At 37.9% G+C, this 21,362-nt stretch overlaps 1 pseudogene; it reads right to left on the bottom strand.

Moving 5' to 3' along the window:
• Window positions 1-20,561: 20,561 nt before the first annotated feature.
• On the bottom strand, window positions 20,562-21,133 carry LOC114223544 (peroxiredoxin-1 pseudogene; annotated as a pseudogene).
• Window positions 21,134-21,362: the final 229 nt, after the last annotated feature.

Raw genomic sequence — 21,362 nt, 5'->3', positions numbered from 1 at the left:
ATGCATCAGGAACACAAGCATCGTGCCCTGGAATTCCTCTTCTGCTTCCAAGGGAGATATGAAAACTCAATCACTCTACATTTCTCCTTTTACAAAAAAGGAGTATTTACCTCCCATCTACCTCAAAGGTGTCTTCTGAGCAATAGCCAATAAATCTCACATTTTGCCTTTCTCAAATTAAATGTGATAAAAACACAAACTTTTTCTTTTAAAAAATGTTTTGCTGTGTTATTGAAAAACAGAGTAACAGCTAGTCCTACATCAAACTTAATTATTAAACTTTAAACAAGTTCCATCATCTAAATAAATGAATAAAGTTTAGTAACTTTAAAATATTTAAAATCTGACATTTAATATGCAATTCTACATGGTAAAGCATTTCATATTTTTGTGCTCCTTAGCCTTTTATTAATGTGAATTGTAGAAACAAACTGTAAGCAGCATACTGAAACTTATTTATTAGCTTAGGATAATAGCATTGCATAATCATGAACAACATATTGTGGACCTAGTGAAAAGTGAATGATGACTACCAAGACAATTTATGTCCTGTGGTTAGCAGAGTGAAATCATAGGGTAATAAGAAAACACACACACACCATTTGCCTTCAGATGAAATTCACCACTTCTCCCCCCATCATAACGTCAATCCTAGCTACTAAAGTTTAAAATGGGGGCGCCTGGGTGGCTCAGTCGCTAAGTGTCTGCTCAGGTCACGATCCCGGGATCCTGGGATTGAGCCCTGCATCGGGCTCTCTGCTCAGTGGGAAGCCTGCTTCTCCCTCTCCCACTCCCCCTGCTTGTGTTCCCTCTCTCGCTGTGTCTCTCTCTGTCAAATAAATAAATAAAATCTTAAAAAAAATTAATGTTTAAAATGTATGCAAGTACTTTATGAAGAGCTTGTGACATATTTAGCTTTTAGAGAATATTTGCTATTTTCAACTCATGTATTTTCTAAACAAAAATAATCTCTTCACTCTTCAAAAATTAGAACTTGTTGGGGCTCCTGGGTGGCTCAGTCGGTCAATTGTCAGACTCTTGGTTTTGGCTCAGGTCGTGATCTCATGGGTCGTGGGATCCAGCCCCGCGAGACGGGCTCTGTGCTTAGCGAGGAGTCTGCTCGAAGATTCTCTCCCTCTGCCCCTCCCCGCACGCATGATCTCTCTCTCTCTCTCTCAAATAAGTAAATAAATCTCTAAAAAAAATTAGAACTTATTTTGTCTATCCACACTACCATGAGCAAAAGGAAGATACTTGCATTTTAACAAAATCTTGATTTCAAAGTACAGTATTAAAATAAAGAGGAACATGACATGTTGATGCTTTGTTTCCCTCAAAGCTTCTTTTTTGTACTTGTTTTCTGTATCTGCAAAATCAGTTTATACAAATAACACTGACAAAGTATGTTCTCAAAAACCAAATTATACCCTGCTAGTATCTGCAGTAGAATTTTAATCCTTAAATAAGATAAGCTTAATAAATCAATATATTTAAAGAAAATAATTATTGATATAAGTGGGTTTCTCTGCTGAGGGACAGTTTGAGACTCAGTGAGCAACTAATTATGTTAGATCTTAGTTGTAAGTCCTAAAAAAGAGAAATATGAAGCACATTGTTAATTTTTAATAACCTATTTTATGACTAAGGTTGTGTAGACAAACCTTTTGAGTTGGAACAGTGATACACATAGACACAGTATAAATCATACCTCAATCTTGGTTTCCTGAAAGTCTTCTAAAGTAATGGAACTTGCTGCAATAATAATGAATATTTGTATTTTCTACCATCTAGACTGGAACAAAAATGGCCAGATAACTATTGACACTTTCATATAGTTTATCATTTGCAATATATTTTATTGTTTTGTTGTTGAACAAAGTATAGACTTTGAAATATGGAATTATATTTTATGCTTTAACACTTACTTTGCACAAGGTCAAAATGGATTTATCACTGATGGGAGACATCTCAAACTCTATAGACCACTGGGACCAAGAAAAATAACTTTTAAAACAACTCAGCCAACTATGATATGCTCATAAAAATCAGACTGGGATCTGGGTAATGCCAGGCAGTTCTTTTTCCGTATTGATGGAGTCTTATTCTTTAAAAGACCAGAGTTACATTCAACAATAGTTAACAGATATCCAGACACAACTATTGTGATCCACAGTTTAAATTTTAGGTGATTATCCCAAATCACATCATCAGCTAGAAAATGAAAAGATAGTTAAGAAGCTTTTCTATGAGCGCTGGAACATTTCTACCAAAAAAGGAATATTTATGGTATATTTTCTCATAGTGTAAATCTGGTTTACAAAAGAGTTAATACAATAGTAGTCTTTCTCTCTCTCTCCCCCTCTCTCTCTCTCTCTTCCCTTCTGACATTTAGTTCATGGATTTTCTACTGGCATTTTAATAGCAGTCCACAAATCAATGAGCCAGCACTGATAAATGTGCCATGTCCCAGACTGTACCCAGGCCTGGGCTGGATTCCTCCATAATCCTACAAATGCAATGGACAATCTCCACCAAAGCTGCCACTCGAACTGCCCTGATGTAGCAGTAAGCCAGACATGCGGGATCCTACAGCAGGCAAGGAAAAACTCATGCTGTGAAATCAATGAGGGTTTTGCCCTGTTTTCAGGAATGCCTTATCATAGAACGAAGAGTAATGGAAGGAGACTAAAATTAGGAAGCCACTAGGGTGCAGTGCAGAAAGTGAACACCAAAATCCTGTATCTTATTGGACACATTCTGCAAAACAAGCACCTGCCACTCTCCTCCCTACAACTCTGAGCCTGTTAGGCTGTTTTTCAATTTAAAACATTTGACAGTCAAAAGTCAAACAATTTCCTGACAAACAGAGATTCTCAGATATTCTACTCACTCTTCCTGTTAAATTGTGTGTTTTTTTTTTTAAATTTCTGTTTTAGAAGCTTAATTACTGCACAAGTAAGACCTTAATGAATAAGCACACAATAAAGGTTTACCACAAATGGTTGTTGGAAATGACTAGATTTTTAAGGGTTTTGATAGAAAATGTGGTGCTCTTGATTTCAGCATCTCTAGCAGAGAGCCCTCTATTCTTACTGTACGTTTTTAAAAAAAAGTTACTATACTATTAAAACAAAATTTAAGATAGAACAATTAAGTGAAAATTTCCCAGTACCACATTATTTTAAAGAAAATGCATGTAACAGATCTCTATGAGTTCAAATATGTTTTTTTAAGATTTTATTTATTTATTTGACAGAGAGAGACAGCGAGAGAGGGAACACAAGCTGGGGGAGTGGGAGAGGGAGAAGCAGGCTTCCTGCCGAGCAGGGAGTCTGATGCGGGACTTGATCTCAGGACCCTGAGATCATGACCTGAGCCAAAGGCAGACGCTTAACCGACTGAGCCACCCAGGCACCCCGAGTTCAAATATTTTGAAGCTAGCAAAAGCTTTGCTTCTTCTGCAAACTGGATTGAGAAGTCCTAGAATAAGCAAAATACTATGAGATTTTAGGGGTAAGGAATCGCAACAATACAAAGAGGTTCCTGGGGCGCCTGGGTGGCTCAGTCGGTTAAGCGTCTGCCTTCAGCTCAGGTCATGATCCCAGGGTCCTGGGATCGAGCCCCACGTCATGGAGCCCCATGTTGGGCTCCTTGCTCAGCGGGGAGTCTTGCTTCTCCCTCTCCCTCCATCTGCTGCTTCCCCTGCTTGTGCTCGCTCTCTCTCTTTCTCCCTCTCTGTCTGTCAAATAAATAAAAGTTTAAAAAAAATACAAAGAAGTTCCTGAAGGTTCAATTCAAATTCTATCTAACTGAAAGAGAAGAAAGGAAGCATCAATTTGAATCTAAGTGTATATGTTCCTTGATCTTTCCATTTTTCCTCATTCAAGCCTTCTTGGTTCTTTTTTGTTTTGTTTCATTGATCCCTTTGGGTAAAGCTTATGTTCTCCTCAGAATAATATTTCTAGAAAAATAAAATAAAATACATAGGGTTTATAACAAAAAAATCATATATAAAAATATATATAATACATATTTGTTATATATTATAACAAAAATTATATATCTAATTGTATATTTAATATATATTGTATATCTTACATATTGTCATATATAATTGTATATCATATATATGTATGTGTACACACACACACACACACATCTATAAAAGATCCATGGCAAGAGGCCACATACACATCCCACTTTAAGTGAGATAAAATTCCCAATTCCCAATAAAACAAAATTTCCAAAGGACTTACTAGCAACAAAGTGGCCCCTGGAAGCAGGGGCAGATAGAGCCTCTACTGTATAGGTTCCCTTAGCAGCTAACGACGTCAGCCCAGAGTCAGGCGTTGCTGAAACTGAGAAACTCAGTTCTTGATGTGCCACAACCCTTTTATATGAGTGACTTTCACTACAATTTAAGGAGAATGTAAACAACCTATACCCTTAATGGAAAACATTTACAGACATCTGTGTCCCTCTTGATTCTAAAACCAAACTCAGGTTCAGCAAAATGACACCTTATTTTTAAAATATCAATATCAGAGACTCTGAACAATATCTCCACCTTCAGCATCCTTGAAAGGCCATTTCTCACAAGTGTACTTGAGAAGTGCTGTTCTGATCTTCAAGGAAAGAGTTCATTGTCAGGGAGTCAACTATGGTTTTTCTTTAAGCATCCCATCACACAGCAGGGGGGACAAACCTGACCTCTGTGAGGACACTGCTAGCAGTCCAGTCCACCAAAATCTAATCTTCTTACCTTCCACAGGAATATGGTCAGGCCCGGCCAAGGGCTGCCCAGCTATATGACATTTCCCAGCTTCACTTATGGTTAGGTAGAGTCTCCAACATAAGCAAAAGTGGTGAGTGCGATTTCCTGGCTATTTCCCTCAATGTGTGAGTGTATATCCCACATGCTGTATTTGCCCTTCACATTGTCTGAAACCCAAATGTATCAGTGACTCTATTCTGACTATACATGCAATGAATACCCTAGAAGATGGTGAAAGAAACTGTTTCCTGAATGATTGGGTGGTGCTTGGTCACCTGTGGATACCCTATCCCACTCTAGCTGCATGACAGGAAGATAAACTAATAACTTGTCGGAACCACTGAATATGGAGGTCTCTCTGTTGTAACGGTTTGGCCCCCTCTAATCAGTATACCCCCTGTATATATTATACCTCATCTCGACGCACCATTCTGGGCCATACACCAGAATTGTATAGTGGACAAAGTTGATTTAATTCTATTGCTGGAACAGCAGATAGCACTTACCCAGCACCACTCAAGATAGGCAGGGCCTTAAAATATGGGACAATCTTATACTTACATGATGATTATGACACTAATTCTATGTGTATGATAGAACAGGAAGATAGGATGAGCCTAATTCATTGCTAAATATCCTCCAGGCATGGCAGCATTCCTGAGGCACTGTTTCTATATTTCATGTTACAAAAAATAAGCTCTTTGGGGTGCCTGAGTGGCTCAGTTGGTTAAGCATCCGACTCTTGATTCTGCTCAGGTCATGATCTCAGGGTTGTGAGATCAAGCCCCACATTGGGCTCCACAGTGGTCAGGGAGGCTGCGTAGGATTCTCTCTCTCTCTCTCTCTCTCTCTCTCTCTCTGTCCCTCCCTCCTAAAAAAAAAAAAAAAAAAAGAATCTCCTAACTTATTTTTTCTCTAGAAGCTTAAACTTGCATCTGAACACATTTCTAACTCATCCAGGCAGTCACTTTGAAGAGATTATTGATTGTGTAAAAAGCAACAAACATGTTACAATTTTTCGGTATTTGAACTCAGCTCAGCCTCTTTCCAGTTGTGAGAACCTCGTTTTTCATTAGTTTATCTGTTAAATGAGAATAATGATATCATCTTACAGGGTAAATATGAGTATTAAAAGCCAACAACTGTAAAGATTTTAGCTCATGGTCTGATATAGTAGTTGCTCAATGAAACAAGAAATTTCACTGCCTTCTGAGAAAAAAAAATGTATACAGGATTTATAGCCAAATAGAGCTTCTACCAATTATCTACTCTGTAAGTCCATTAGACTTTTTGGAGCCTCAGTGTCATGGTTGTAAAATGAGGAGAATGTTATCTACCCTAGAGAGATTTATGAGGATTAGAGATAAAACATTTAAAGTAATAGATATTTAATGAGTGGCAGTTACCATTTAACAGAAATGCACAATAATGTATCATCCTAGACTATAGCAACTAGATTAACATATTTGAATCTACACAGCACCTTTTCCATAACAAATTTTTTTAAAGATTTTTTATTTATTTATTTGAGAGAGAGAGAATGAGAGATAGTGCGAGAGGGAAGAGGGTCAGAGGGAGAAGCAGACTCCCTGCTGAGCAGGGAGCCCGATGCGGGACTCGATCCCGGGACTCCAGGATCATGACCTGAGCCGAAGGCAGTCGCTTAACCAACTGAGCCACCCAGGCGCCCCTCCATAACAAATTTTTTAAAAATTGATAACGTATTTAGTTTTCCTCAATAGCATTAATTCTCCATTGGAGGTTAGAGAGGAGGCCACAGGCCCCTTTGAAAGTTTCAAGAACTCTATGGACCTTATCTACAGAAAAAAAGCACATATACAGAAACTCTTTCATTCAATTTTAGGGAATTATGGATTTTCTTAAGTTCTATGGGTCTCAAGATTGCATTACACACCCTAATCAAGAGTTCATGGAATTCCAAGGGGCCATCCTCCTATGATAATTACATATATATAGCTGTCCTGTGGAATAAACTCTAGGACATTTATCTTTATCTCATTGTTTTATCTGCATATCTACTCCAATACATAGTAATCACATTATTTGAGAAGGAGCCCTTTCAGCAAATTTGCATTTAGAAGTTTGCTTTGTACAGATTTATGCTTGGAAGTGTTAAGTTTCATTTAAACTTTATTAAAGGGGAAAAGAACAGAAGACATCTAGACCACAAGGGAAACTAAAAATCAATAAGCTATAATGCAGCTATCTACAACGTGATCCAGTGTTCCACTCAGAAAAAGGACAAATAAAACTCTGAGTGATATCTCCTCAAGAAAGAATTGTATTTCTGCCAAAATATTGCCGAGATTACACATGGGACTGCCAGTAGTTGTAGTTTATAAAGAATCTAGTGTTACTTTGTGGTTAGGGCACAAGGTAGTGCTGGACAAAAAAAATGTTATTTTGGATTCTGCAAGGCACAGAATTTCACTATGACCTTGACCAAGTTATACAACCTTTGCTTCTTCCCCCTCCCACCAAAAAATGAAATGTTTTTAATCTGCTCTATTCTGACCTAATACTTAATAGACAATAAATATGTGATGCTTCAGATATATGTTAAGCATTCCTTAGGTTTCAAAAAACAGTTGTACTGCATGAACTCACTATGGTAGTAAAGTCCTGGGAAGGAGGCAAGATTCAGATGAGTCATCTGGTTTAATTCAATAGGCTTGTCCTATCTAGATGGTGTCAAGTCCCAGCCCTGCACAACTATGTCAGTCTCCCTGAGCTGTCTTTCCATCTTCTCTTTATCTTTGCCTTGTGGATGATGTTTATGATGACTTACACGGTCACCAGAACTAAGAAAAGACAAATGGCTTCTTTGTCATAGTCCTGTGTGTCTCAGCCTTTCCTACCTGTTTCGATGTATTTTTGCATTCACTCAATATGTAGGAATCATTCAGCTAGTTTCTCTCAATAGCAATAGCAGGATTTAGTAAAGGGCATAAATACTCTAAGGAAAAGCAAACCTATCCTTTTGCGATTCAAGCTTTCTAGGAAAGCTTTGTTCAATCATGAGTTAAAAGTGAGTTGAGAGACATAAAAGACAATGGAAATTCCTCCTATGTATACTGCTAAAAATATTAGAACAAATTTAATAGGAACACATAAGAAAAAAATAATAGAAGAAAACTCTCCTAAGCTGAAGAAAGACCTGAATTTGAAAAATATAAATTATTTTTGTAAAATCCACTCTCAGTTATACACTAGAGATCACAATGAAAGTTTAAAAATGCAAAATGTGGTGTTCTGTGAAAAAAGCAAAATAAATAAAAGTGTATATAGAGTACCATTATCTAAGCAAGGTGGTGGGGAGACACTCCAGACATGCACTTGCATGTACACACATATAAATGTATGTTATATACACATATATGTTATACACACACACTTGATTTTATTTTTAAAAATGGAAGAATAATAATCTTTTAATGTTTATCTATTGTAGGAGAAAGCAACTAATTTCAACAAGGAGATAAACTAACCTGTTTTGTTGATTTTAGCAATTAACACCGTTTAACATCATTTTAAAAAATTAAATATCTTTTTAAATACCTAAAAATAAAATGGAAATTAAACAAATGAACCTAATTGTCTTAACCATTTGGTGGCATAACTGCACAGAGATGAACAATTACAAATGACTTTGTAGTTTACACACTGGATTGTGTATCCCTAGTAGGATATAAACAAAGGACAAAAACAATTGAGAAAAATATTCAAGCTTTTCTTCAGGGGTCATATTCTTGGGGGTTATGTTGTTATTGTTATTCTTAGATTTTTGCTTGTGTATTTTGGGGTAAATCAAGTGAATAATTATATTGTCACAAATTTTTGGCATTGGACAAAGAAGATAGATGACATTGTTACCAAAACTGATGAGATTAAAGAAAAACCTTCTGGTCCTGAATTTGAATAGAAAGTGTCACTATAAGCTGAAAATGATTTTTAAAAATTTCTTGATTTATTTTAAAAATTTGTGAATAGCTTTATTTAGCTAGAATTGATATACAAAGAACTGCAATGTGTACAATTTGATGAGTATAAACATATACAAACACCTGTGATACCATCACACAATCAAGGGACTAGACGTATCCAATACCTCCCAAAGTTTCTTTGTGTGATTTTGGTTTTTGTTTTTCTTTGTTTATTTGTTTTGTGGTAAGACCACTTAATGCGATCTACCTATTGGTACAAAGTTTCCCTTATGCTAGATGAATAAATTCTACAGAACTGTTTTAAAACATAGTGCCTCTAGTTAACAATATGATATTGTATGCTTCAAAAGATTATTTTCTTTTAATGATATGAACGTATTTCCTAGATCAGTTTACCAAAAAGGCCTAGAAGACGTAACTGGTATAATAGCAATGGCATCCTAGCATCAAATTGCAATCTTGAAATGACGATTTCTAGTTAAAAGAAACCAGGGTTCCTTCAAAAAATGACTGACACCAAGTCTCATACAAAAAGTACATATGAGAAGCCTGCAATTTCTTGTCATACTACGTATCAGTGATGCTGTCAACCCCTACAAGGGTCATATGTCAAAAAGACACGGGAGCCAACTTGAAGAGATTCCTGCTAGCCATATAAGAGATAATTGAGCATCAATAAAAAAATAAATGCAATCCATTAAAAACATCAAACATGTTTAAATCTATGGGTTCTCATTATCTCTCTCACACACACACACACACACGCATGCACACACACAGTCTCACACTTGTCACTTTTGAAGGATGTTAAGATACCAAGTGTACAACTACCTTGATGCCCCACCTCACACTCCCACGGACACACCTCTGATGTACTGAAAGGACAATCCCATGTGGGGTTATGTCTCACATTATGTTGACAGCAGCTTGCCTCAAGCTTGCAATGTGTCATTGCTTTCTGCCTCTTGTTCATGCACAACTCAGAAACTTGAGGGAGTTCACATTCCTTAGGACACCACCAATGGGGGAATGAGAACTAATAGATTAATGCTAAGTACTACTGCCTTCTGTTTCTCTGACACAACTCTGAGAAGTGGTCTGCATTTTCCAGTTGTCCTCAACAGTGACTTTGATAGGGGACCTTGCTTGTCTGTTGTCTTTCCTCCTTTCTTCATTTCCACATTCCATTCACACCTGCTCCAAGGGATTAATTCCGAAATAAACCACCTCTACAAAAGTCTTGGCCCCAAATTTGAATACCGCAATTTTACAAGTACTAATGATGACCGGATTGGAATGAGCACCGATGGCTGATAGCAAGAAGAAGGAGAAACAAGAAGATGCTAAAATGATGGAGGTGTACAGCACCACAGTAAGGATGATGGAAGTGTACAGCACCACAGTAAGGATGATGGAAGTGTACAGCACCACAGTAAGGATGATGGAAGTGTAAGCACCACAGTAAGGATGACGGAAGTGTTCAGCACCACAGTAAGGATGATGGAAGGTGTACAGCACCACAGTAAGGATGATGGAGGTGTATAGCACCACAGTAAGGATGATGCAGGTGTACAGCACCACAGTAAGATGATGGAAGGTGTACAGCACCACAGTAAGGATGATGGAAGTGTACAAAACTACAGTAAGGATGATGGAGGTGTACAGCACCACAGTAAGGATGATGGAAGTATACAGCACCACAGTAACATGATTGAGGTGTACAGCACCACAGTAAGGATGATGGACGTGTACAGCACCACAGTAAGGATGATTGAGGTGTACAGCACCACAGTAAGGATGATGGAAGGTGTACAGCACCACAGTAAGGATGATGCAGGTGTACAGCACCACAGTAAGGATGATGGAGGTGTACAGCACCACAGTAAGGATGATGGAAGTGTACAGCACCACAGTAAGGGGGTCTTGTCACTCAAACAACTCAGTCCGACCGTGGTCTCTAGGTCTAATTACCAATTTGCGAAAATATAAAGGACAGAGGAATATATTTAAGTACAGTGTGACACCACAAGTGCAATCCACAAAACCTAAAATGTAGGAAACTCTACAGAACTGATGACCTATTTTGCTTAATAAAAATGTGTAAGAAAGGGGTGCCTGGGTGGCTCAGTCGTTAAGCGTCTGCCTTCGGCTCAGATCATGATCCCAGGGTCCTGGGATCAAGCCCCGCATTGGGCTCCCTGCTCAGCGGGAAGCCTGCTTCTCCCTCTCCCTCTCCCCCTGCTTGTGTTCCCTCTCTCGCTGTGTCTTTCTCTGTCAAATAAATAAAATCTTTAAAAAAATGTGTAAGAAAATGATAGAAATTAATAGCTCAAGAGATTTAGTAGACACATTAAGTCAATAAATGCACCTTACTTAGATACTAAACATTAAAACTGCATGAATATGTGTGTGAATATATATACATATCAACACCTATTTAAAAGATAAGGAGAAATTTTTATGACACACAAGTGTTAAATTTCATATTATTTCTTAGGCTTTAACCAATTAAGTAGACAACTAACTATTGATAGATGAATATAATAAATACTGTGAATAATATTAACTTAACTAATATCTAACTTTGACCACATAAAGACTGTATTTTCTTTTTTTTTTTTTAAGATTTATTTATTTGAGAGAGCGAGAATGAGAGAGAGAGAGTACATGAGAGGGGAGAGGGTCAGAGGGAGAAGCAGGCTCCTTGCCGAGCAGGGAGCCCAATGCGGGACTCGATCCTGGGACTCCAGGATCATGACCTGAGCCGAAGGCAGTCGCTTAACCAACTGAGCCACCCAGGCGCCCAAGACTGTATTTTCTTTCCTAACAAAAGCATGATAGTTACAATAATTAACCATACACTAGGCCATAAAGGTAACCTTAATTTCAGAAGTAAAATATGTACAAAGCACATCCTATAATCACAAAGCAATAAAATTTAATGTATTATAAAATGTTGCATAAAAAATTTAAAACACTATTCCAAATTATTCTTGGCTCAATCTATCATAAATCACTTAGACTATGTCACTAATGGACACTTCATAAAAAAATAGTATGGAATGTGGCCAAAGCAACAATGTTTAAGATGGAACCTATGCCCTTAAATTCACAGATTGTTAAAGAAGAAGAAACTATGTGAACTTAGACTTTCTTTTCCTCTTTTTGTGAATAATATAATATATCCTTAATTTAAAAAATTTCACTAGGCAACCTTACATATGAATAAAGGTTAAGCCAGAATCTTAAAATTAGATCTAGCAGAACAATATAATGAAAATGATAAATCAAGAAATTAATGCTAATTTAAATCTGAGAAATTTATTGATGTAATTTATTACAGAAATAGGTAAGTGAGAATCATGAGAGCATTGATATAATTTCAATAGAGACTAAAATGTCACTTTGTAAAATTGAATATCTCAAAAACAATTCAGTAATGTTATAGTCCAATGATAGTCCCATAATAGAATTTTTAAAAAAATCCTCTTTCAAGCAAATAGACAAAATCAGGTTGTAATGGTAAAGCATTTTAAATACCTTATTAAGATTATAAATCATAGCAAAGATGCTATCAGTACTATCTTATGAATATTTACCAATTTAATATGTAATTTAAAAAGACAAAATTATCTATCAATTCAAGATAGATTGTAGATCTTAGTGTAAACTTTTTTCAAGAAAGCAGAGGAGACCATCTTCATGACTTTTTCTTAATTTTTTTTTAATTTTATTTATTTATCTGACAGAGAGAGACAGCGAGAGAGGGAACACAAGCAGGGGGAGTGGGAGAGGGAGAAGCAGACTCCCCGCCAAGCAGGGAGCCCGATGTGGGGCTCGATCCCAGGACCCTGGGACCATTACCTGAGCTGAAGGCAGACGCTTAACGACTGAGCCACCCAGGTGCCCCCTTCATGACTTTTAGTATGTGTAGTAGTCACGGTTCTCCAGAGAAACAGAACCAGCAGGAGATATATAGATATATTTATGTATATGTTTATAGATATACACATATATGTAAAACATAAAATCATGGTAAATGAGAAAAAACAAAAGGAAATTTTATGTCTGATCTCTGGAGAAAAACTTTGGTTAAGCATAAAAATAAGTAAGTTCTAAAAGAACTTTGATATGTCTACACAAAAAAAGTGTTCTGTAAAAATTCTATAAAACTTCAATATCAAAGGCAACATAAAAGAAAACAGCAGAATCATTGAGAGAAAATATTTGCAATATATATGGAACAAATAGTGAATCTTCTGCTCTATATAGAGCTCCAACATTAAATGAGAAAGTGGGCATAACATATGAACATAATTCAAAGAAGGAGAAATGTAAACAGATGTTAAACTTGAAACCATGTTCAACTTTACTAATAATCAAAAAGTGCTAAGTTTAAAACTCTGTCTAGAAAAATGTTGCTAAGGCCAATGTCAGAGAAGTTACTGCCTGTGTTCTCTTCTAGGATTTTTATGGTTTCAAAAAAGGTCTCACTTTTGGTCTTCAATCCATTTTGAGTTTATTTTTTGTGTATGGTGTTAGAAAGTGGTCTAGTTTCACTCTTTTACATGTGGCCGTCCAATTTTTCCAGTGCCAGTTACTAAAGAGACTGTCTTTTCCCCCATTGCATTCTTGCTTCCTTTGTGATAGTTTAACTGACCAAGTAATTGTAGACTTACGTCTGGAGTCTCTATTCTGCCCCATCGTTCTATGTGCCTACTTTTGCGGCAGTTACCATATTGTTTTGCAGTATACTATAGAGCTTTGTAGTATATCTTAAAATCTGTCTTTGTACTTCTTTCTCAAGATTGCTTTGGCTATTTGAGGTCTTCTGTGGTTCCTTAAAAGTTTTAGGATTGTTTGTTCTAGTCCTGTAAAAAATGCTGTTGGTATTTTTCTAGGTATGTCTCCTCAGGCAAGAAAAAAGCAAAATTAAATTATTGGGACTACATCAAAATAAAAAGCTTTTGCACAGTGAAGGAAACCATCAACAGAACAAAAAGACACCCTACTGAATGGGAGAAGGTATTTGCAAATGACATATCCAATAAGGGGTTAATATCCAAATATATAAAGAATTTATACAACTCAACACCAAAAAGAAACAATTGAATTAAAGCAATGCACAGAGGACCTGAAGAGACATTTTTCCAAAGAAGACATACAGAGGGCCAATAGACACATGAAAAGATGCTCAACATCACTAATCATCTGGGAAATGTAAATCAAAACCACAATGAGATATCACCTTACACATGTCAAGAATGGCTAAAGTCAAAATGACAAGAAATAACAAGTGTTGGTGAGGATGTAAAGAAAAAGGAACTCTCGTGCACTGTTGGTGGGAATGTAAATTGGTACAGCTGCTATAGAAAAAAAAATATGGAGGTTCCTCAAAAAATAAAAAATAGGTCCAGTAATTCCACTACTGAGTATTTACCCAAAGAAAATTAAAACATTAATTTTTTAAAGATATATGCACTCCTATGTTTATTGCAGCATTATTTATAATAGGTGAGATATGGAAGTAGCCAAAGTGTCCATCAATATATAAGGAAGATTTCAATGGATGGATAAGGAAGATGTGGTATATACATATATGGGAATATTATGCAACCATAAAAAAGGATGAGGTCCTGCCATTTCAAACAACATGGACAGATCTGGAGACCATTATGTTAAGTGAAATAAGTCATACTGAGAAAGACAAATATAATATGACTCCACTCATAAGTGGAATCTAAAAAACAAAACAAAACAAATGAATAAATAAAAAGCAGAATGAGACCTATACATACAGAGAACAAACTGATGATTGTTGGTAGGGTCAGGGGAAGGGGAGTGTGGGGCAAAATGGGTGAAAGGGAATGGGAGATACAGGCCTTCAGTTATGGAATGAATAAGTCATAGGAATAAAAGTCACAGCACAAGGAATACGGTGAATGATATTATAATAGAGATATAATGGGACAGATGGTTAGGTACACTTATGATGAACATAGCATAATGTATAAACTTATTAAATCACAAACTTGTACACCTGAAACTAATGTAACATTGTGTTTCAACTATACTCAGATAAAAAATTATAACTAGTTTTTTTAAAAAGATTTGATTTATTCATTTGAGACACAGAGATACAAAGAGAGAGAGAGAAAAAGCATGAGCAGGGAGAGAGGCAGAGGAGGAGGGAGAAGCAGGCTCCCGGCTAAGCCAGGAGCCTGATGTGGGGCTCGATCCCAGGACCCTGGGATCATGCCCTGAGCCAAAGGCAGGTGCTTAACCATCTGAGCTACCCAGGCATCCCATAACTAAATAGTTTTAAAAGATAAGGGTGCCTGGCTGGCTTAGGTGGTAGACTCTTGATTTACGGATTTTGAGTTTGAGCCCCATGTTAGGTGTAGAGATTACTTTAAAAATTAAAAAAAAAAAAAAAGGCCTTCAGAAAATGGCCTTTTCTGAATTTTATAAAAAATTAAAACAAAACAAAAACAAAAAGATATTGACACATACAGAGAGAAAAAAATATTGAAAGGATATACACTAAAATGTTAAGTTTCATTGTTGGAAGTACATAATGTTAACCTTCTTTGTCTTTAATTTTATATGACAGCTATTTTTAATTTTGGAAATAGAAACAAGTTAAAAATTTTAGAAAAGTGAGTGAAAATTGTGGTCATTCGAAAATTAAGAAATAGAATACAAATTTATAAAGCAAGAATATGGAAATCCTAAAAATAAAATATGAATAAATGAATATAAAAGCAGATGAAGCAAAATTCCCCCAGATTAATAAGTCCAAGAACTAAGTCCTAGAAATATTGAAAAAAATAGGATGTGTAATCAAGTACAACTGAAAGAAACGCAATGAGAAGAGGAAAAGTCTAGATACAGATATTTTAAATTAGAATAGTACCTGGAACATAAAATCCTCTAAGTGTTTGATGAATGTGTTGAATGAGAACTATATACAGCACATGCTTACATACTTGAATATCTCTATTTAAATGGACATTTTTGAAAGAAAAACATAAATGTCAAATTTGACCCACAATGAAATTGAAAAACAGAAGAAAATAACAATAACACAAATTGTGAAACATTTCTAAAATTACTTCCAAAAAGTACTCAGTCCAGATATTTGAATCAATTACTTCTTTCAAAGTTCCAAAAAGCAAATACTTTTCACGGTAAAATTCGTATGTTACTCAAGTTCCTAGAAACGCATGAAAGCTTTCTAATGCATTTTTATTAAATTAGCCATAACCTTGACACCAAAACCTGACAGATAAAGCACCCTACACAGCTGTGTCTTCTATTTCTGTTAAGAATGTTCTCTGTCTACCCCACCCCATGACACTAACTCCCTGCCCGATTCCACTGCATCATTTGGGGTCCCAGCAGGTAACAGACAGCACAGCTGAGAACCTGGATCTTGAAGGAGGCTTTCTAATGAAGGAGCTGTTTACTGAGGTGTGGCAGGGGTAAGGGAAGAACACGTGATTTTGAGGCACATAGGAACTAGCAATATTTGGAAGCATTTATGGCTCACAGGCCTGGGAAGGGGCAGATGAGGAAAAAGTGTTCGAGCTCTTTTAAGAGCTGAGGTCATGGAATAGGGGCCGATTGACAGAAACTAGAATTTTGGGGAGATGGAGGCACAAACGGAGCTCCAGCAACACAAAGGAGGAAATGGAGGAGGGAATCTACTACACGAAATTCTTTGCCCTCTCCTGTCTTCCAGACTTCAGTGAGTGCTCCTCATTGGCTGGCTCCACAAGAAGGCTGAAGGCCAAGGAGCCCAGGTGATGTGCTGGGCACAGAGCAGAGCGGATGAGGGCCAAGAAGCAATGAGGGAGCGCTTCAAAGAGAACAACGGGACCTTCCCCCTGACCACTCCCACCACTGGCTTTAAGAGCTGGGGCAAGGAGAAATCATCCAGGGACCTGGCATGGGAAGTTTACGGTCAAAGCCTGAACACCTTCCTTGCTCTGAGACATTCTCAGAAATGTTCCCCAAACTCTTTTTTCACCCACCCTGAGCCACTTACCCGGACCTTCTTGCCTCCAGCAACTGTGCCACCTCGGAAAGACTGATTTCAAGCATGACTTGCATTTATAATATATCATCTCTACCCAAAGATGACACAACCAAACAATTCTTCCAACAAATGAAGCTCTGACACACATAGCCCCCTCCGCACCCCCCGGCACACACACACATGCTCCCTCGCAAACAGATTTACTATTCACCACTGTTTCTCTGTCCTCACTTGCCTATTTTTTCGGGTTAGAGTCTATGATCCCAGATTTTAATCCCTCTCTTAAAAACACCTTCAACTCTGGCTTCTTGCTTCCTTTGGAGCTCATTGGCAAGAACCGTAAAGGGTCTAACTCTGTTCACTACTTGCACGTTAACCAGTTAACCTGCCACGATTTCATGGATACTGGCAGAAGACACAGCCTCCTGGATCAGAGGTAAAGAAGAGTTTTATTCCTCAGCAATAGTGGTAGCCAGATTCTCAGCATTTTTCCTCTGGTTCCCTGAGCCCCAGTTCACACAGGGTGACACCAAGAAGGTTGAATGACACCTGCACATTCAGTGGGCTGCGTTACAGGAGAGGAGCCCTAATCTCAGGGAACCTGAATCGGGTGTAATGAGCAGGAAACATGCCCATTATATTCAAGACATTATCTTTATTACGCTGGAGAGTAAGCACGCCAGCCTTTTACTCTGGAGGGAGAAAGTCTATTATTTCTATTTTCTGAGCCCTTTTACTACACAAGCATCCCTGGAAAGATAGTCCAGGATGAATTATAGTCAGTGCTGCCACTCACAATCTGTGTAGAAATGCGATAGTGGTATGGAGAATTTCCCCCCAAAACACATCTGTCCCTGTATCCAAGCAGTCAGAGAAACTGCTAGAGAAGTCAGCCAATTAAATTGAGAGGTCTCTTTCTCTTCCATATATCCAAGATTTCCCAAATGGTAACATTTGGCCACATTTATTTTATCAATCTCCCTTTTTACTGGATTCTGACCATCAGCCTACAAACTCTTCCATTTTTCACTTTAAAAATAAAAACCCAACTTCCCCTCCGTCGATCACTTAATCTCTCTGCTTTTCTTCAGAGCAAAACTTCCTCAAACAGATTGATTATACTCATTCTTCCTGCTTCTTTACCTTTGCTTTATTCTATTGGTCTCTCTACCCAATATTCTTTTTTTTCTTTAAGGTTATTTATTTATTTATTTATTTATCTGAGAGCGAGCAAGCGAGGGTGGGGGCTAATTTAATTTAATTTAATTTCTCTGAATGTTCCTTTTCAATATCCTTTACTGGAACTTCCTTCTTTGTGTACAGGGCTGGGGAGTCACATAGGGCTGCCTGCCCCCGCTTAGATGGGCCTCAAACTTGGTTTAATGCTCTGTTGTCACCATATTGAAATTTTTAATAATTTTTGAACAAAGGGCTCTGCATTTCTATTTTGCACTGAACCCCATAAATGACAGGGCAGGTCCTATGTATCTACTCTGAAATATGGCAGGGCTTCAAAGCTGTCTTCTCCCTCCACATTCACTTCCGAGGTAATTTTATCCAGTTCGATGGTTTTAAATACCATCTTTATTTTGGCCACCCCCATAAGTTTCATTCCAGCACAAAATTCTCCCCCGAGTTGCTCATGTATGTCACATATCTCCACTTGGATGACTAATGCCCATCTCAAATTTTTATGTCCAGGTAAAAGTTCTCGATTTCCCCTTCTCTGCAAAATTTCCCTCTTCAGGTTCTCCTCCCTGTGAGTGACACTACTATTCATCGAATTACTGAAGCCGCAAACCCCGGAGTCCTCCTTTAAGCATCGCTTTTCTCAGCCCTTATAGACCCCATAGCCAAGTCCAGTCAGTTCTACCTCTACTTTGTATCTTGAGTCTGTTCACAACCCAATATATCTACTGCTCCCACTGCCTGGTCCATGTCATGGCCATTTGTCCTCAGACAACTGTAATAGCTTCCTTTCTTGGATTCTTTTCTCCATTTTTCTTTCCAGACGATTTATTCTCCCTAGAAAGGCATGATCTTTTTGTTTGTTTGCTTGCTTATTTTCTTAAATTTTGTATTTTAACACAATTCAGAATTATAGACAAATAGCAAACGCAGTATAAAAAATTCCATATATCCAAGATTTCCCAAATGGTAACATTTGGCCACATTTATTTTATCAATCTCCCTCACGGGAGAGATGTGTTACAAATACGTTACATATATACAAAAACATGCATATATACATATATATATATAATTGTCTATTAGTTTTTCCAAAATATCATTTGAGAGGTCGCAGATATGATACCCATTTACCCCTAAACACAGTAGTGTGGATTTCCCTAAAACAAGAATATGCTCTCAGTTAAAATCAAGAAATTCACTTTGATACAATACTATAATCTACAGGCCTAACCAAACCTGGCCAATTGTTCTAGTAATAACTTACAGAAAAACATTATTTTCTGGTCCAGGAACTAGGCCAGAATTCATTTTGCATTCAGTTGTCATGTTTCTTCATTTTCTTTAATCCAGAACACTTTGTTCTGCCAAAAGAATAAGAAAGTGCTCAAAGAATAATGGAGACATGTCAAAGGACATGGATGCCAGCTTAAAGAGGCTACTCTCGGTCAAATCTGGGACAACTAGAGCATTAAAATAACTCATTTTAAGATATGCTTGTGTAAAACTTTGTCTCAGAAACAAGCAATGGAAGCCATAGGTGAGGTTCTAAATATTTGTTCTGATGGCTTAAGTGGCAGGAGAGGCAGTAAGGATATGGGGTGGGTTGTAGCAATAGTCACTGTACCAAGCAAGTACTGTGGTATCCTGAGACGTGATCATTAGCCTAATTACTGCTCCTCCTACTGTCCCAGTGACTCCGAGATTTTCTGCTTCCCTTAATAAATCTCTCTTTCAGCCAGTTGGAGTGGATTCTGTTGTCTGCAACAGGGAAAGAACATATATCATGAAGGAGGACTATTATGTATAAAACGTTTGTTTAGATGAGCAGAGGGTACACCTGATTTTGTCCTAAATGGTGAGTAGTATTTGAGTTTGATAAAATGCAGAAAAAGCAGTCCAGGTGAAGCAAGGACACATAAGTGGGAACATGCAAAACGCATGTGGGAATAATGAGTAGTTTCATTTGTCCAGAGTAGCACAGAGGAGAAAAAGCTGGAGAAGAAAATTAAAAGATGGTTTTGGACCAGATTTGTAAGGTATCGAGTGGCAGAATAAGAACTTCATTCTGAAATAAATTAATCAATTAGTTCACTGTGTGTTAACTGGAAGCCAGCTATTTCTCAGTTGCTTAGGATTACTCTGTTTCCATATCACGTAAAGGAGGATGTAAAGCTTAGCCATTCCTGGTTTCTGCTATAAGTATCTCTCTACCTGACCATATAACAGAGAACCATAAACTCAGAACCACCAGGCCAAATGCAGCCTGCCACCATCTTTTATTTGAGAAGTTCAGTTTATTTCTTTTTTCTTTTTTTTTTTTCCTCAGTTCAAGTTTAATAGAAACAACAAAAGACAAAAAGGGATGCCCTGCTACTGTACATAACAGCTGGCCTGCCCCACAACAGCTCAGGCCCTTCTCTCCAGAGGAAGGAAGGCTGGCCTCCCCCTCCCCTGCAGGAAAGGCCTGTTGTGTCCCCATACCACAACTGCACAGAGTCTAAAGTCTTATGTTCTAAGCATGACAGTAGTACAAAAGAGATTTTGTTTTCATGGCTACCCACTGCAGCCCAGCCCTAAAATGACCCAGCGCTCACTTCTGCTCAGAGAAATATTCTTTGCTCTTCTGATGGTATCACTGCCAGGCTTCCAGCCAGCTGGGCACACTTCCCCATGCTTGTCAGTAAACTGGAAGGCCTGAACCAGTCGCAGCGTCTCATCCACAGAGCGGCCGACAGGAAGGTCTTTTACCGTGATCTGCCTGAGGATACCTTTATCATCCATGATAAAGAGGCCCCTGAACGAGATGCCTTCATCAAGCCTTTAAGACTCCATAGTCCTGAGCTATGGTATGCTTGGGGTCTGATACCAGGGAATGTTCATGGGTCCCAGTCCTCCTTGGTTCTTGGGTGTGTTGCTCCACGCCAGGTGACAGAAATGAGAATCCACAGAAGCACCAATCACTTGACAGTTGAGTTTCCTAAATTCTTCTGCCCTGTCACTGAAAGCAATGATCTCCGTGGGGCACACAAAGGTGAAGTCAAGAGGGTAAAAGAACACAGTGTGTTTTCCTTTGTAGTCACATAGGCTGAGGTCATCTGGCATAACAGCCGTGGCTTTGAAGTTGGGGGCAGGATGCCCAATTTTGGCACTTCCTGAAGACATCTTGCTATCGGCAGCTCTGAGAACAAAAACGCCGAAGACAAGGCAGGAAGAAGACGCCAGTTTGGTTTATTTCTAATGAATCTGAATTTGTCTTTAGGAGGGATTTGGGCTCTCCAGTGTAGCATTCCCGACATTCCCGTTGGACTGTTGAATAGCCTTTGGGTCTGGATGAACTTCCTTTGAGGCAGCCAGATTTGCACAGGAGAGCCTGGTCTGCTGATGGTTAAGA

The sequence above is a fragment of the Eumetopias jubatus genome, unplaced genomic scaffold (genome assembly GCF_037043125.1).
Source record: "Eumetopias jubatus isolate StellerSeaLion01/CBP00866 unplaced genomic scaffold, mEumJub1_p1.0 scaffold_4, whole genome shotgun sequence".
In the NCBI taxonomy this organism is placed as follows: domain Eukaryota; kingdom Metazoa; phylum Chordata; class Mammalia; order Carnivora; family Otariidae; genus Eumetopias; species Eumetopias jubatus.
The sequence above is the reverse complement of the archived record's forward strand: the minus strand, read 5'-3'. Positions and strand labels throughout refer to the sequence as shown.